The sequence below is a fragment of the Neophocaena asiaeorientalis genome, unplaced genomic scaffold, assembly GCF_003031525.2.
Source record: "Neophocaena asiaeorientalis asiaeorientalis breed wild unplaced genomic scaffold, Neophocaena_asiaeorientalis_V1.1 scaffold256, whole genome shotgun sequence".
NCBI lineage: Eukaryota > Metazoa > Chordata > Mammalia > Artiodactyla > Phocoenidae > Neophocaena > Neophocaena asiaeorientalis.
In genome coordinates, this window is record NW_020185324.1 from 9,164,844 (window position 1) to 9,170,905 (window position 6,062).

A 6,062-nucleotide genomic window follows, 5' to 3' on the forward strand; every position below is an offset into this window, starting at 1 on the left:
CACGAACCCGCGTCCCCTGCATCGGCAGGCGGACTCTCAACCACTGCACCACCAGGGAAGCCCGATCCAACTACTCTTAAGCATTAGAGAAAATTTAGAGCTGGTAAAAAGTACCAAATTTATAATCCTAAAGACAGATGCTCTCTATGGAGTTCCTAAACAACAATAACAGAACAGCTTGAAAGCAGTGAGGCAAAGCACTCTATATTATTCTGGTCTTGCTGCACATTCAAGAATCTCCTTGGCCCTAAGTGAGGAAAGTGTGGTACAATAGGTTGGGAAAATTAATGACCACAATAATAAGGTTCTAGATAAGCAGGATGTCTGTTTTCTACCTAATTCATCCTGACAGGCCCACTGGGACACAAGCCTGTTCAAACTCCAAAGTTGTTCACAACCTCACGTTAAGAGGTTGCTCTGCATTATAGATGGGTCATTGGTAACAGCAGGTGTCTTTTGCCATCTGACTCTTTCAGACTCAGGTCTTTTCTGCATGCTTTTGGGATCACCCTTGAGGATTCAACTAAGATCCTATTTGGTAACCTAAGTAGACACAATATTATCGCTGTTCCTCCTGTTGTTTACTCAAATGCAGAAGTGTACTTGTGACGATGAGATTCTACATTAGAGCAAGAGTAGAAATCCGGTTTGTAAATATTCACAATTTTGCTAACTACGTCATGATCCTATTTGGTAATCAGACTTTCAAAAGCTCTGAATTCTCAAACTTTGAACCTTGCTATCCAGCTCAAAATTGAGTGTTGTATAATAAATTTCCTCTTGAATAATTAAATTTACTCATTATTGTTGGAATCCCAGGTCAAGTCTACCTATGGTGATTCTTCAACAATACTATGTGGTCTGTTTTTTTCCAATGTTCACTTTCAATATCTCCAGGGAGGAAACACGCTATAGTAATTAAAAGCACAGTGGGTCTTGGAGTCAGCCATATCTGGTATGGGAGACTGAACCATGTCTCGAGGTATTTGTGCACTGGTTTTATTCCTTCCTACAGTGATTTTGGGTTTGGACATTTGTTTTGACCAATGAGAATTTAGCAAGCATGCTGCAAAGTGAGGCACTTGCAGTGTGGCTTGTTCCTTGGAACACTTCTTGGAATTGAGCTGCATACTATGTGAAAGTATAAGCTATTCTACTAGAGATGAAGGTCATGTGGAGAGCGTCTGGAAAACTGAGCGTCTGAAAAACTGAGACCTCCAGTTAAGTGCCTACTTGAATGTAGCCACATAAGTGACCCCAGCCAACTTCAGGCGGAGCAGAATAACTGCCCAGTAAACCTACAGAATCATGAGGAATACCAAATGGTTATTTTAAGCCACCGAGATTTAGGGTGGTTTGTTACACAGAAATAGATAATTGACATATCTTGGATCAAATTCAGGTTCCATTACTTGTTTAGCTATACAACTTGGGCTAATTGTTGAAGCTTTCTAATCCTCACATTTTCCAGCTCTACATTATAACAATAATTATATGACCTCATAAGATTGTGAAATAGAAAAAAATAAAGTAATAAAAATAAAGAATTTAGTGCAATGCCTTAGCCATTGTAAGCGCTTAATGAACAGCAATTTTTATGATCAATTTCATCACCTTAACCATCACCACCACTATGACAATCATCACCACTAACACCGATGCCAATACCAACATCGCTAACATTGCCACAAACACCTTCCTGCTATCTAATGCTTTCACGATGCTCTTTGTGTCTACTGACATAATAAAAATCAATCTTTCCCAACTAAGACATTTTTTAAGCCTCATATACAGGCAAAACTTCTTTCTTTACGGTCAGTGATGATGCAAAGCAATGAAAGTAACTCATTTAGACATCCCTTCACATTATTTCATTAGTTTACTACAGAGATCAAGAGATTTAGCAAGATCACTCAGAAAGTAAATGGAATAGTCACATTTGAACCCATGTCTTCTTGCCATGAATACTGTCTTTTAAAGAATTCTGGCTATTCTAAAAACAAGAGCCTCCCATGAAAAAGGAATTTTCATAAAGACTTACATTTTGTAGTGCTTACTGCTGTATTCCTACCACCTCGTGCTTAGAATCTGCTCTAGAAACACTTGTTAAATACATTAATCAATTGACAGTTGATAAGTAGTTTAGCAGAGCATGGGTTCTGGAGCCAGAATATCTTACACCGGAAAATCCCAGTTCTACTATTTACCAGCTATGCGAACTTGGGAAATTTAACATTTTTGTTCCCCACTTTCCTTAGATGTAAAGTGGATAACAATAGTACATATTATCTAAGACTTTTTAGGGCATATGAAACTCTCAGATCAGTACCTGACTAATAGTGAGCATCGTATAATACCTAGTATTGATCATTATTATTTTGTTGTTATGCTGAGCTCTATTGTTATGCGGAATAGTACATATAAAATATTAATTTAAAGAAGAGGAATATGTTTACATATTGAAAGAAAGCCAGGAAAGAATGCAGTGTGTGGTCTAAAACAATGGCTTCCAAGCTCTGTTCTCAATTAGAACCATCGGATGATTAATAAAATTCCGATTCCTGCCCAATTCACTCTCTTCCTCAATTCTCTATATTTATAACAATTGTACCAAAGGATAATGTTTGCACGGTCAAGTTAGGAAAGCACTAAAATCAAATTAATTTTAATAGTGCAAGTTTAAGCACGCTATGATATGATTAGGTAAGATATTTTGGAGTACAGGGATTTTTCCTTTGCCCTTCAAATCCAATCAGGTGAGGAGTTGAATATTCTACCCAGGGTTCCCACCACATGCCATTTGGATGTCTCTTCTCTTCTTTTGCTTCTCCCTTCTCTCCCCTCATACTTAGAGAGAAGGCAACTACTCCTCAGTCAGTGATACTGCCTCTCCTGAATGTGAGGAAAAACTTATGGGGGTTGGTAGGCCCTTGCTACTCAAAGTGTGGTCCATGGAGCAGTAACATTGACAGTGTGTTAAAAATACAAATCTCAGGTCTTAATGTAGGGCATTGGTTCTCAACTCCAGTTCCCTATGGAATCACCAGGAAGCTGGACCATTAATCTTTGGATGCCAGGCTCCACCCAGGAAACTCTGCGTTAATTGTTCTGAGGTGGGTCCCGGTGGTAACTATTTTTTCTCAAATCCTCGGGTGGTTCTGACATGTAGTTGGGGGGGAGACACACTCATTTCGAGGAAAGAGAGCAGAAAACTTTAGATTGATTTTACAACTTCTCCTTCCATGGCCTTCTCCAGGCTCCTCGGAGAATCCAGGTTCCAGAACGCCCTTTAGATTTCCTTACACCACTGGACAAGGAATTCTTGGCTTATTATTCAGGGCTACTGACCCACCTTGCCTAGTCTGATTTCTATCCTGCTTTCTTGATAATCTCCATGGAATCTGAGTAAGCTTACCTATTAGACTAGCTAACATTCATAATATCAATAGAACACTGTACTGCATTTTCAATGCAAAAGTCAAGTACTTTCAAGCACAGCAATGCTGGTAATGTTTACTTATATTAGGGTTAGGACTCCAACCCCCATGACCATTGTTGCTTTTTATAATTTTACTGTTGCAGGGTGATGATATTATGGCCTCTGAATGGACTGCAATGTTTTAAAAATGCATCTTGCTTTGTAACATCTTATACTTCATGCACTTGAAAATTATTTAACTCAAACAAATTGACTTTCTTTAATCCTTCACAGTTTACCATGGATTAAACAGTTAATGAGAGGGAAGCTAGACTTTGGGGGCTAGCAAGATCCAGTTCTCTTTGTGGGTGGCTGAACTAAAACCGGCAATTTTCTCTAATCTTAAGATTGATCTTTACAAAGTGAAATAAGAGCACTAAAAATCAAATCCGAATCAAATGCTTGAAAAGTCACCTCTCAACTGAAATTCCTTGAATAGGGAGTAGAAGAAGAAAATTATTTATATAATATCTTGCCGTTTCTTGAACAAGCAGCTTTAGCATTACTTGAGAACTTATAGAAATACATATTCTTGAGCTTTAGTGTAGTCCTACTGGATTAGAATCTACATTTTAACAAGATTGCCCAGGTGGTTCCTAGGCACATGGAAGTTTGAGAAACATTAGTATAGTATACATTGGACTCACATATTTTTTTTTCCTCCAACATTTGTTCTTCCCTAAATCAAACCCCATACAGCTTCCCATACCTTTGCCCGTTCCTCTTTTTTATCCAAGCTCTTTATGAACTTTTCTTTCATCTCCAAATTTCTTGTTATCCCTCCCCCAATTGCCTGCCTCTCTGGCCATGTCTTACAGGCAGCGGCAGGATGATATACAAAGGCACACTCTCATTAATTTTTTTCTTTATTGCAGTTGAATAAGAGAGGAAATAGTGAAACTTTTTCTACTCTAAACCAATAAACTCTCAAAGAAGTAAAATGGGTAATGTCCTGATGCAAAGTCTTCTCCTTTTAAGTCTGAAAATGCAGAGAGTCCATGAAAATACCAGTTTCCCAGTATCGTAAAAACATACAAATATGTTCAGTTTGTTCCTCCAAGATAGAGATAAAAGGGTACCAACTTCTTCAGAGATGAATTAGATTGATACAAACCACACCCACTCATCTTAGTTTTCAATGACCAATCATGATAATCCAAGGCAATTATGTAAGTTAAGATACAAATTCCTTTTCTACTTTCACTTCTTTTAAGAATAATAGCAAAAAACCAAAACTAATTATCTGTGTCAGTAAGTGTTGGGTGTTTCACTATCGATATAAACACTATAAAAAATTCCTTCTAAATACTTAAACAGTAACAACAAGATACTATTTTTATAATTGATTGAGAGATTTTGATTGAGAGTGTGAATAAGTGAAGCACCTGTGAAAACAAACATCTCCATTGACATAATGTGGTTGAAAACTAAATTCTTTGTTTTAATTGAAAAAGAAGAGAAGAAACAAAACATCTTTAAAAATCTAATGTATTGCCAGAGAAAACCTCTTTCAAATTTCCTTTCTTGAGGGCACACCATTGCAGCATATATTTTATTATTATTATCTTTCACAACATGTAGTACCATGTTTCATTCTCCCACATGTAATATTACCCAATAGAAATCCCCAAAAGGAGCCACAGTACATTCATAACAAAGACAACTGTCTTTCAACTTCTGCTTTGCGATATGATTTAATCAGGTATGAAACCGGAAAAAAGAGAATCAGCCTGTCCATCATGGCCATGATCATTAATACCTCCATGAAATGAGGGGAGAAAACAGAAACATCTGTTTCTTCTTACCAAACTTCCAGATAATTTAAAACTACTCAAAAATTATTTCTTTAAAAGACATTCTACTGCCTCTGATAGCATGAACACTTGTATGTTTTCTCAGGGTCAACCCTGGGCAAGCAGATAGGACAAGTGAAATGGAAAACATTTGGAAAACAGTAGCCATTCCTAGGCTCCTGGTATATGTGTACAGGAGGCTCTGTGATTTCCAATTTTGGCTCAGATCAGAAGAAAAAAGGTAAGGGTACATCCCTGAAAAAAAGCTCAGTCTACTCTAGGGCACGCCGGACTTTCAATCCATTTAAGTGCTCACATTTTTATGGGTTTTAAAGGTGACATAAATCCCTTTGAATCTTAGAACGGAAAACATTCAATGCAGAATGAGAAGAGAAAAACCAACTTACCACAGTAGTTCAGTTAATTGACAGGCACCATCATCTGAAACAACAAAAACATATTTTGATATTACAATCATAAAAACTACCAAACTTTTCAAATTGTCTTAAAGCACATACTGTGAATTTATATACAGAAGCAAAACTAAGTAAGCAATGAAAATACCTTATCTGATCTAAATCATTTAGTCTTTTTCAGATGAAAGTGTTTCATCCCCACTATATTAGGTCCAAATTAGATAACGTTGTTTTTCAAAATCTTTTGAATACACACACTGGCATGTGTATATTTCACAACATTTTCTTCTGGTGTTCAAGTTTAAAAGGTAGGCAGAAATACAGAGTCTCCTGTATAATACAATCTTGGTTCTGACATGAATGCGATCATGACAC

At 37.1% G+C, this 6,062-nt stretch overlaps 1 protein-coding gene across 1 annotated transcript in view; it reads right to left on the reverse strand.

The window, feature by feature from the left end:
* Nucleotides 1-5,713, reverse strand: part of PTPRD (protein tyrosine phosphatase receptor type D) — a 1,004,024-nt gene extending 998,311 nt beyond the window's left edge. The window contains exon 1 of the mRNA XM_024734238.1: nucleotides 5,679-5,713. The gene's annotated coding sequence lies outside the window, so the exon portion shown is untranslated. The remainder of the gene's footprint in view (nucleotides 1-5,678) is intronic.
* Nucleotides 5,714-6,062: the final 349 nt, after the last annotated feature.